Source organism: Spea bombifrons, chromosome 2 (assembly GCF_027358695.1).
Source record: "Spea bombifrons isolate aSpeBom1 chromosome 2, aSpeBom1.2.pri, whole genome shotgun sequence".
NCBI classification, from domain to species: Eukaryota; Metazoa; Chordata; class Amphibia; order Anura; family Pelobatidae; genus Spea; species Spea bombifrons.
In genome coordinates, this window is record NC_071088.1 from 60,657,788 (window position 1) to 60,670,084 (window position 12,297).

Sequence of the window (12,297 nt, forward strand, 5' to 3'; positions counted from 1 at the left end):
GATTTTTACAAAGCCGCATGCTAAAGACGAGGCCTTCTGTCGCAAAATAAAGTGCGTTATGAGTTACTGGTTGAGCCCCGCTAGGATGTGTAGGTTACACGTTTAAATCCCACAAGTAAGTTCACCGCCAGGTCTTATGTTAATAGGCTTGAGCAATCCATGTCAGTAAGAGATGGTTACTCATGTCACTTGAAGCTCAGAGGGGCGTGTACGTCACTACAATACAATGCATCGCACACACGCTTTCTCTCTGTTTGTTCAAACGCTTCATAACGATGTATTGCTCAATACTTGACTGCATTCCCTCCAGAAATAATGAGCGCCGTCCAACCTTCCTGCATTAGACACCAGCTGGGAAATACCACTGTATATGTCGGGACGTATTTCATGGCACCCCTTAAATGCAATGGGTACGCCCAAATCATGACAGTCGGTGTGGAGAACGAGCCATACCAAGCTCGGAAATAGGGGACTTGACGTGCTCCTCCTCTCCCCCGCCTCTCCGGTAGGCGCGGCCTGTCTTTGGCTGACAGCAGTAGACTTCGGGCAATACCACTTCCCCTTACAGGGGTGTTCCGCGTCGTTTGTGCGGCCGGGACCGACGTGTGAAGTGGTAATGTGGGGAGGCAGTATGACAGCCCCGGTTAACACTGGTCCTCCACCCGGGGCTGTCTGGGAAGCGGCGGGTGCAGCAAGATCGTGACGTCATCCTAGCGCAGGATTGGCCATATATGACATCATTTGAGGTGAGTGGAGCCTGTCAGCAGGGCCTCAAAGGCTGTATGTGTGCATGTGCTTGTTTATAATCACTTACTGTATGGAAATGCAAAATGGAGGTGCAGATTATCTACCCGCAGGCTTCTGTAGTTGTGTGTGTGTGTGTGTGTGTGTGTGTGTGTGTGTGTATACACATATCTCGTGTTTCAGTATCATACCTATGTGTTTATGTATTTGTGGTCTGCGTTAGGTATGTACCATACATTACAAAGTAGCACGTCAACCTGCTCCTATTCATGGTTGGTCACAGAGTCACTGGTGCCCTGGCATTCGTGTGGGACATTTGTGTGATATACGCATGCAGATATAAAACTTGGTAATAAAGCGCGAACGTTTTATAAATAGTCTCTGCACTGGAGGGAAAATTAAAAAAAACAAAAACATATTTAACTATGCAAATACTGAAGGGAGTTAGGGTTTAGCTTCCTCTCATTATTAAAAGGCAGTGTACTTAGAAGTTTAATGTTGGTGGGATAAAGGGCAATATCTGTTTGATACAATTAAATGTATAACCAAAATATTCATTCATTCATTTTATGTTTTTTGCGCTTCTGCCAGAGGTTGTAGATTTACAGCATTATGTGGTTGCACCCTAATGTGTTAATTATGTGTTAAATATTGTTAAAATTGTTTCCCCTTGTAAAACCACCACTTAAATATCTGTGGGTTAGTACTTTAGGAATGGGTATAGATATATATTAATCTGTGATAGACGTGGATGTTTAATAATGCGTTCTTGCTATAATAATGATATAGGGAATAACTGTTATAGTTCAAAAGGTCACAGTATTGAAGTAAGATGGGTAGCCACACTTAACTTACATATTTTTAGTAACATCCGTATTCCCAGACCGTTCATTACAGCCAGTGCTTGGTTTTTACCTTCTTTTTCAATACCTTGCTGTAGTTACTATAGTAACATGGGAGAAAAGTGTGAAGTTGAATGCTTCTTCGTTTTCATTCATAGTGTCATATTATTGTGGCAAATTTACCAGGACAAAAAGGAGTATGAATTGTCTTAAAAAAAAAGGGAAAATCACAACATATTTACAATTATTATCATGAAAAAATATAAATTGTGGGTAAGTAACCTCAAATGGGTAGTTGTGTTGCTTTTAATTCGTCCCCTTATTTTTATGCCTAGTTTTATGCTACTATTGTTCTCTCCACCCCATCATCACTGGTCGTACATTGTCAGTCAGGAAAACCACATTCATGCACATTCCCGATGCATTTCCCTTGGTGGTTTCTTAAGGAGTTACACCAGAGACACTCAGTGTGCAGATTACACGTAAGCCTTTAAAACAGATCTGGGTGCTTGTATCTGGTGACATAACAGTACTGCTACCTAACTAGCGTTCCAAAGGAAATGTAATATACAAACTTGAAATGTATTTCTGTATTACATTTTTTTTACTGTTCATTTAGAGAACACAATGCCCTTTTGTCAGTGTAAACAATGGGAAGATCTGTTTACTAATGTTTGAGTAGTTAGTTGAGTTTACAACGTCTACTAACTATACTTGGAACAGCAACTCTTCTTTTCAGTAGTTGTTTAGATTTGTTGCGTTTACACAATTATTATTATTATTACTACTACCTTTTATTTATTAAGCGGCAACAAATTACGCAGCACTGTATAATTTAATTGGGGCAGTTAACTCATACATAACAAATAGACATTAATACGTACAGACACATCAAAACCAGAGAACCCTGCCTGTGAGCTTGCCATCTAGCCTTATGTTATTTTCAAACAAAGTTCCTGGCTTATGAGCGCCCCGCTCATAACTTATCGTCTATGCAGGAATATGCTTTTTTTTTTTTATAAAAGGCAATTCTGGTGCGACATTTCAACAAATTTCACAACATGTTCCTGCTGATTGGACCATTCCATTGGTTGCTGTAAAACATATTAAAGCTTTGGTTTCTGCACCAATTGTATAAAATGGTTTAAAATATCTAAATTGGAACTCCCTCCACTCTTACATAAATAAATAAATAATGCATTAAGTATACTTAGCGCTTTATGGTAAGTCCTTTTTGAATGGTTTCTTTTACACAGTTTAACATTAATGCTCACCTACCCATGAACTTTTGCAACTCTATGTTCTCTTCACGATCAAGAAGCTTTGTGCAGTGCAGAAGACTATAGCAAAGCCACAGTCTATGGAAACCATATGGAAAAGGCTACAAAATGCAGATTTTCTGCAATAAGCAGTTTCACGCAATTGGCGTCTGATGTCAGAGGAGGATGTTGCCGCCCTGTTGGATCTGAAATCAAATTGGGAGAGGAAAATAGAAGAAACAGCAGCCTATGCATATGAAGGGAACCAAGAAGCAAGATAAGCCAGGGAAAAACATCAGGTAAGTTTCCTAGCACACTGTTTAACCCAACACTAAGTACCCTACTGACAACCCAGTTATGCAACAAAAATCTGTGAGAGTCCCCCTTTAAAGAAGTTAATTTGGTAAATGGTATTTTTTGGGTGAGTTGAGCTGTTTGTTGTGCTGGACAAATCACAATAGCCAGTGTCACTGTATTGGTCATTGTGGATATATCCCTATCTTGCTGTGAACAGATTGCTCAGCATAAGCTCTATATCTGGAGATTTTCCCGCTATCATTAATATATTACAAAACTTATTTCGTGCCATATAGGAAAATAGCTACTTCTTGAGATTTTTCATTTTATGAACCATACGTTTTGAGAAACTCTTACATTAAAATTCGATGATATCCCCAAGAAGAATAGGTAGAACTCCCCATGCAAGTCCATTATCTGATTTTCACGTAAGATAGAGGCTGTATTTTTATATGGAATAAAACTTTTTAATAGACTTATTGCGCTAATATATATAATCTTTTGTATTTTCATGTTTTACTTTGAACATCTTTATGACTCTGATTTATTACATGCACTAGATTTCTGCATTTGTATTTGTACAAATTGCTAATTTACAGAATATTGGTTAATTTGACGATTCATACAAAGCCCCGAAAACAAGGCCAGAATCCCCAACAAATTGGACAGAAATGAAGCAAAAAACTTGAGACCACATTCGCTAACATGCTTATTAACTCTCTCTTTCACGCTCTCAAAATATCTCCCTACCTTCTGTGCCGACCACTTCCACTTCTGCTGACCACTTTTGCTTCTTCTTCATTTTCTATCTTCTCTTCTCTATTCTATCTCCAATCCTTAATCTGCTATCTTCTTTCTTTGTCTGTATCTCCACGGACATAACTCGTCGGAAACTTACGCCACAATGGGTGAGCTGCGGTGACACCCTCCCCGATCCTCCAATCAGGGGAGAGGATGTCCCCATCCGTGCCATCGTATTGCCCTCAGATGGCGTTTTCGGTGATGTTCTCTTTCCCCAATTGGATGATCGTGGAGGACGTCACAGCAGTCCTGTTATTTTGGTGAAAGTTGCCTCAGGTTATGTCTGCAGAGATACAGAAGAAGAAAAAAAGAGGATTTAAGTTAGAAGAGAAGGGAGAAGATGGATGTAGAAGCTTGTAGGGACACATTTAGAGAGCGTGAGAGAGTGAATCAGAGTGAGTAAGAGTGAATGTGGGCAGCGGGCAAAGAATAAAAATCCCTTCTAAATTTTAGCACATTTGCACACGTCTCAAATGAACTTAAGGTGTATTGAGCTCACAACACATGAGCTTTCTGTTATATATTGTTTTTTTTTATGTACACAGAATTGCTTTTATATATGGATGCATCCTTTTGATATGTGAATATATGAAAATAGTCATGGGAAAACAAAGTACATCCTCTTTAATAATATGGTTTTACCAAGCAAGATACAAAAACAATCATCTGTTCCTTAGCAAGTCTAAAAATTGGGTAATTATAACCACAGATTAACAACAAAACATGGCATATTATACCATGTCATGATTTATTCAACAAAAATAAAGCGAAAATGGAGAAGCCATGTGTGGAAAAACTAAGTACACTTTATGATTCAATAGCTGTAGAATGACCTTTAGCAACAATAACTTGAACTAATAGTTTTCTGTATGACTTTATCAGTCTCTAACATTGTTGTGAAGGAATTTTGGCCTACTCTTCTTCACAGCATTGCTTCAGGTCATCGAGGTTTGTGGGCATTTGTTTATGCACAGCTCTCTTAAGGTCCCGCCGCAGCATTTCAATCGGCTTGAGGTCAATTGCAATCTCTGTTGTAGATTCGCTTCAGATCATTGTCAAGTTGCATTACCTAGAATACTTTGGTATAGAGAGGAGTTCATTGTTGACTCAATGAATGCAAGGTTACCAGGTCCTGTGGCTGCATAACAAGCCCAAATCATCACCCCTCCACCAACGTGCTTGACAGTTGGTATGTGGTGTTTGTTCTCATATGCTGTGTTTGGTTTCCGCCAAACATGGCACTGTGCATTATGGCCAAACATCTCCACTTTTGTCAAGTCTGTCCAAACCAGATTGTTCCAGAAGTCTTGGGGTTTGTTCAGATATTTGCAAACCAAATCTGTATTGCCATGTTCTTTTCAGAGAGAAGAGGCTTTCTCCTGGCAAGCCTTCCAAAACAAACCATACTGTCATAAACATTAACATGGTAACTGTGGTCTGTAGGGTCTAAGATGTAACTCTGACCTTTGGGTGAATTTGCTGGGATGGCCACTCCTGGGAAGATTGGCAACTGTCTTCAATATTTTTACACTTTTGAATAACATTTCTTACTGTAGAATTATGAACTTTAAATTGTCTGGAAATAGCCTTATAACCCTTCCAGAATTGATGGGCAGTAAAATTCGCTACTCCTAAGATCATTGCTGACATCCTTCCTCCTTGACATTGTATTAACACACACCTGAATGCTCCAAACAAGCAAACTGCTAAAACTTTGGCTTTTACAGAGGTGTCACACTTGCTGATGATCAATTAATCAAAGACCTTTGATTAGCAGCACCTGTCTGCTACTTAGCATCTTAATTCTTATGGAAGCAGTAAGGGTGTACTTAGTTTTTGACACGTGGCTTCTCTATTCTAGCTTTACATGTGTTGACTAAATCATGACACTGTGTAATATGTCATGTGTTGTTCTTCATCTGAGGTTGTATTTACCTAATTGTTATACCTGTTAAGAAACAAAGGATTGTTATGTCCTGATATGTAAAACCATAGAATTCAAAGAGGGTGTACATTCTTTTTCACATTACTATATGTGAATAAATGTTACACATAGTATAGGTTAAATTGTGTCAAATAGATCCACACAGAATTACAACTCTATTTACAGACACATTTATTTTAGCACCGTGTCTGGTGCTAGTATGCTCATAGGATTTGTTGGAGCATTAGCACTAAAGAAGATTAGCACACAGTGATCGAGGTAAGAAAAGGTGGGCTAAGATATTGCCAAATATCATATCTAGTGTACAATCTGGTTTTATATACTTACTGCATTTAAAATCTATGCATTTAATGTTGCTTGTCTTTTGAAGAAGTTCATTTTTTATGTGTGTCTATTTATGTATGTATATGTGTGTATATTTGTTTGGCTAAAACAGCAATATCTATGTTTCTTATTCAGGTATTTTAAAAATGCAGTATAGTTAGGTGTGTTCAACAGCAATCTGGTTACTCACAATTAGTCGATGTACCTGCAAGAAATCCCATTTTGTTCAAGCCTGATACAGTGGTCATAAAGTGAGGTTGTAATCACACAGATGACACAAGGCATTTTAAGTCCTTCCTGACTATGGCTGATTAAAATGTTTGTACCCTTCATGGCAATGGCTGTTTTAGCATTTCTGTGGTGCTCTTGTTTAGCTGTAATTGTCTTGTTTCTCATTTACTGAACCCACACAAGTTATATATTCTTTTTTTTCGGGACAAGAAAGGCTTTTTTTTGATACAATTAAAAAAAGTATCATATAACTTACTATAAAAAAAGTATAAAATATGGTGAAATATTGAGAAAAAAGGACTTTTTCTGACTTTTACTTTTACGGGCTAAATCCTCTAGTCATCTATAAAAGCTAATGGAAATCCTGCTACGTAGATTCTACTATTTGTCCTGAGTTTTTAAATACCCAATGTTTTTATGTTTTTGCTTTTTTTTCTGCACGTTATAGGGCAGTAATTACAAGTAGCGTTTTCCTATTTTAAACCCACTTTTTCAAAATCTGGTAATTCTGCCCCATGTGCTATTTGGGACAGGTTTGATACTGGCCAATGCAGTTTACCCCATCAAACTATATATAGTAGGGTATTTCAAATGCTAGTATTTTAACTTTTTCCATGCACTACCACCAGTCTTTGCCAAACTTTGTGGTAGTATTCCCCCCCCCCCCTCCGCGCACACACACACACACACACACACACACACACACACACACACACACACACACACACACACACTTTACTTCCGGTATGAAGCTGTAAATTCATACCTGAATATGTGAACATCTCCTGAGTTCAGTGATACCACCCAAGCATGGATGTGTTGGGTTGTTTGGGGGCTAATAGGGCACATTTGGGGCATGCCCAATACTGTTTTTCAATTTGGAATTGTGACAATTTACTAATTCTGCCCCATGTCCTATTTGAGATGTCTTTGAAGACGGCCAATTAAATTTATCCCATCAAACCATATTTGTTTGATTGAAAGAGCATGGGAGAGTGACTAACAACAAACGTTTCTGAATATAAAATGCCCTCTGATAATTGTTAGAATCAAAAAGGAAGGAATCGGAATTTGTTGTCCGAGAATGAATGGACCAAATCCTTCACTAAAAATTTGCCCAAATCGTTTTCTTGAGCTGTTGACTGATCTGCATATGCATGAGCACGCTTACCGTGCTCTCTACAAATATTGTCACTTTTGGTAAATATGAGCAAAGAATGCTCTAAAAAATTGTCTAAGATGTGTCTATAAGAAATAGCAAAAGCAAATTGCAGAAGTTAGTTGCTTCTATAGAAAACCTGTGGGGTGAACTGAAAAGGAGAGTCCACATATGTCACCATCCTTGAAATTTGAAGGATCCGGAGAGATTCTGTACGGAGTAATCGACTCAGATCCTCTGCCATACATTCCCCAACCTCATCCAGCATTGTAGGAGAAGACTCTGTTATCTTGCCAAAGGGACTATTGACTATATATGTTCCAATAATTGTGGCGCACATATATTTAACACATTTTATTAGATAAACCTGTTATGTTTGCACTTGTTTGATATCCACAAGAGTAGAGTATTTTTGTGTATTGCTTGAAGAAAAGATGAAAAGGTTAAACAGGCATTTTTACAGCCTTATTTGCTCAAATTTACCAAGGGTTCCAATGTTTGTGCATAGATTTGTGTATAAAGTATTGCTATTCTCAAGAAGCATCTGTTGATGTAAACATACCTCACAGAAAATCTCAGAAGAGCTTCCATCATGATTAGTTGAGTTACATGAAGCCATAAAGGGTTACAAAGTCATCTCAATGAGTTTATATATGAATGCACAGTTAGACAAATTGGCTTGGATATTTTTCGTTGTAAGAAAAGGCTTCCTTCTTGCCACCCTACCCCATAGCCCATTCATATGAAGAATATGGGAGATAGTTGTCACATGTAGCACACAGCTAGAAATTGCCAGAACTCCTGCAATTCCTTTAATGTTGCAGTAGGCCTCTTGTAAGCCTCCCTGACCAGTTTTCTTTTCCTCTTTTCGGCAATTTTGCAGGGGCGTCCAGTTCTTGGTAATGTTTCTGTTGTGCCATATTGTCTCCACTTGATGATGATGTCTTCACTGTGTTCCATGATATATCTAATGCTTTGGAAATTCTTTTGTACCCTTCTCCTGACTGATATCTTTCAACAATGAGATCCCTCTGATGCTTTGGAAGCATGGCTTTTGCTCTGCGATGCAACTAAACAAATGTCAGGTAAATCCTACTAGAGCAGGTGAACTTTATTTGTGATTAATCAGTCATTTTAAATGATGGGAGGTGTATAATGACTTTTATTTAACATGAGTTTTAATGTGATTGGTTAATGCTGAGGTTCCCCCCCCTGTAAGATTTTAAGTTTGTTTTGCAATTGAATTGTTCCTGTTATAGGTCAATCCCATTTTTGCGCTATGTCGGTTCAGTGATTATTCTCTTTTCCTGTGGATAGTGTGTATATATATGTTTTTTTTCAAGGAGAGATAGCTTTCTTTTGATACCATAGTTAGATGATTAGCTGAAAATTTAGAATGAGAAATTTAGTAAAAACTAGCGAAAATTAGAAAAAAACACCTAATTTTTTTGTACATTTTCCCTCTGAATCCCCTCCAAGTTTATCAATTCAGGTGCCCTGATTTTTTTATATATATATTTTTTTTATTTTAGTTTTTGTATTTTGTTTTGTATTTAAAAATGGTAAGAGGTCCTCTTAGCGACTGCAAGAAGGACAGGACGTACCGGTATGTCCATAGGGGACTGAAGGGGTTAAAGGTGGAAAAAGTTCTGACATGATTTAACTCTGTCTCATTCTTTAAAATCACAAGAACCTGACTTTTTAACAGGGATGTGTAGACTTTTTTATATCCACTGTATACCAGGAGCTATAAATTCATACCTGAAGTAAGATGTGTGTGAGAAAAAGATGTCCCAAATATGACCATAGTATAAATGGTATGACAAATAGTAGAATCTATTTAATAGGTTTTGTAGAGGAGTCAGAAACTTTTTTTTCCCCCTCAATTTTTTTTTAGCATATTTTATATTTTGTTTTTATAGTACATTGTATGAGACAATCAAAATAATGACATCTAAAGAAAGCAATATATAAGTTGTGTGGGTTCAGTAAATGAGAAAGAAGACAATTACAGCTAAACACGAGCACCACAGAAATGTTAAAACAGCCATTCTCACAAAATGTGAAATATTGTGTTTTGAATATGTCTGAAGGATGTGTCCTGGGGACTGTTGAGTGTTAGAAGTGTTCTTTTCATAAGTAGTTTTGTTTTCTGTTTGTTTTTGTTTTTAATGTGAGTGGTATTGTTCTTGGTAGTAAATATTTATTTGTACTAAATGGCATTACTGTTTGTATTCTGTTTTTATGATTGGTGTGCTGTGGAAAATGGATCTGAATATTAGTTTATTTTGTTTGGATTTTGCTTTTGATTTGGTTTTATTAGGTTTGTGAGTATTTTCTGTAAGTACCGGATTTGCTCGATTATAAGACAAGGTTTTTTCCAGTGCAAATGCTCTGAAAAAAACCCTCGTCTTATAATCAAGGTTGTCTTATAATCAGACCTCATCTAGGTCTGACTATGAGACTAAGATCCAGATCCCCCGCAGCGATGCAGGGGACCTGGATCCTCCTGCCCCCCCCCCCCGCCCAACTTACCGGTACTTCTGAGTCCCCTGTGCTTAGTCCGAGCAGCGTGTAGAGCTCTACGCAATTCGGTAATACTCACTCTAATTTACATATGATAACGTTTGTTTTGAAGTTCATTTTTGCACTGTTTGTTAAATTTTCGAATAAATATTTTGGTTAAATAAGTGTATAAGAAGCCATACTTAAGAAGTGACTGAATGTTGTATGGAAATATATATTTAACACCTGTTTCAGTTTTGTGTTGCCCCTCCTTTCATATCATTCTGGAGGTCACACTGTCAGCAGCACGTCATGATTCTACTATGAATATGTAACTGTTTACATAATCATTTTTAGATCATATTACTAGAGATGCTAGGTGCTGCTTTCAGTGTGACCCCAGTACCTGTTCGCCTGTAAGATTTTGTGGCACCCTGGACGGAATGTCTGACATCCTTTGGGGAGACCCCTGCATGGGTTCTCTTCATGTTTCACTAGTTTTATGGTGAGGTCTTCCTAGGTTTCCAGGTTTGGTAAGAAATTTAAGAAAAGGGTTTGTTTTCTCTTATTCATGCAAGATGCCTTGAACATTTAAGGCATTTTGCATGACAGGTAGGATAACGTTCCCTGTGGTATACACATTCGGTGAGTTTTTATTGTATACATTGAGTCTTTTATATGCATAAACCATTATATGAGTTTATTTAGGGTATAGAACTGTAAAATGTAAGATTTGGAAAAAACGACAGATTGCCTTAAACAGATGATGATAAATAGTACTGGTGTCCAAAACAATGGAAACAGAATTGAATGCACACACGTGGGCTTAACAGAAAAAAAACTTGGTTAGTTTAAACACAAAATAATTGAATTAGAAATCTTCCTTATATGATGATCTTTCTTCACTACATATCCATCTGCGGATAACTATACATATCTGGGGCCCAAATAGTTACCTTCTGTCACTTGGCTTCTCAACAAGAGACATTTCAGAAAGCATGCCAATGAGGTGGTCATATGAGTACTTTTGCAAATTCCCAATTCATATATATAGATATTTGCTGTAACTAGTGTTTGGTGTTAATACATTTATAATTTATTTGTGTTTTGAGCAACAGACCTAACACGTTCACATTAGTCAGTATAAAATTGCAAAAAAATTAAAATGTATTTGTGTGTTTTGCTTATAATGTCAATTTCCATGTATGTGACAGTCTTCTCCAGCACTTGACAAACATTGCAGGAGGGTTTAACGAGGCTCCCCTGTGAGCTTCCTGCTTTTGATTTCAGTGGGAACACTTTCCTGCCACTGATTTTTCTGCTTCAAGCAGCCAATCAGTGGTAAGAATCATTGCACCAAGGAGGTGGATATCTCTGGTCTTTCCAAGCATGTTTTTCCTGCCGACATCAACGTACATAAAATTAACGCCTTTATTTACCATAGTGGGCATATAACAATTTATTTTGTATTTGGTATATGACTCAATTTAGTTGTACATTTCTTTTTCTCCAATCACTTCAGTATTACATTATTTTTTTAGAATTATTCCATTCAATAGTCAAGTACTAAAATGCATGAGTACCATGCATTGATTACTACTTTTTAGTATGTCTGTTGTGCTTGACATTCTGTCGCTAAAATCCTCAATATTTCAGAAATGACATTATGCCTTCCATTTGTTAGGAATAGATTGACTTTATTAAAAGATATGCTGCAGGATGAACTTTAATATTTGTCACTGGGTCTGAGTGCATAAGTGGCACCAGCCTGTTTCTACTCTGAGAAGGAATGAAATAGTACTTCATGCTGGCTAGATAATGCTACAAGACTACATTCCTCTATCCTCAACGCTCCAATTACTACATTCAGTCTCGGTGAAATCCCCGAACTGGGCTTATGTTTAAACAAATTCTATAAACTTTGAAATGTGGTCTCATCACCATAGCAACCACTACAATGTTGCTGCTGATTGGACCAGTTTTGTTGGCTGCTAACACCTATTTTCAAACTTTGGAATGGTGCTTTAAAAATAGCTCCCATTGGTTTTGTATTGGACACAGTTTCCCCTTCCTTTAACTGTTTTCTCTCTGTTCGTTCTTGTACGTTTATTTATTTTGTTTTTCAAGAAGTTGAAATGTGCTGAGTCAGGTCTCTGGGAATAGCAGCTGCTCCAAGCAGCTTCCAGGCAA

General features: G+C 37.5%; 1 protein-coding gene across 2 annotated transcripts in view; it reads left to right on the forward strand.

The window, feature by feature from the left end:
- Nucleotides 1-519: 519 nt before the first annotated feature.
- The window catches only part of HIVEP3 (HIVEP zinc finger 3), a 60,317-nt gene continuing 48,539 nt past the window's right edge, over nucleotides 520-12,297 (forward strand). Inside the window, exons 1-2 of one of the 2 annotated variants that reach the window (XR_008346180.1) lie at nucleotides 520-746; nucleotides 1,745-1,803. The gene's annotated coding sequence lies outside the window, so the exon portion shown is untranslated. Of the gene's footprint in view, nucleotides 747-1,744; nucleotides 1,804-12,297 lie in introns of those variants that run through there. The other variant, XM_053454440.1, reaches the window with a different exon arrangement.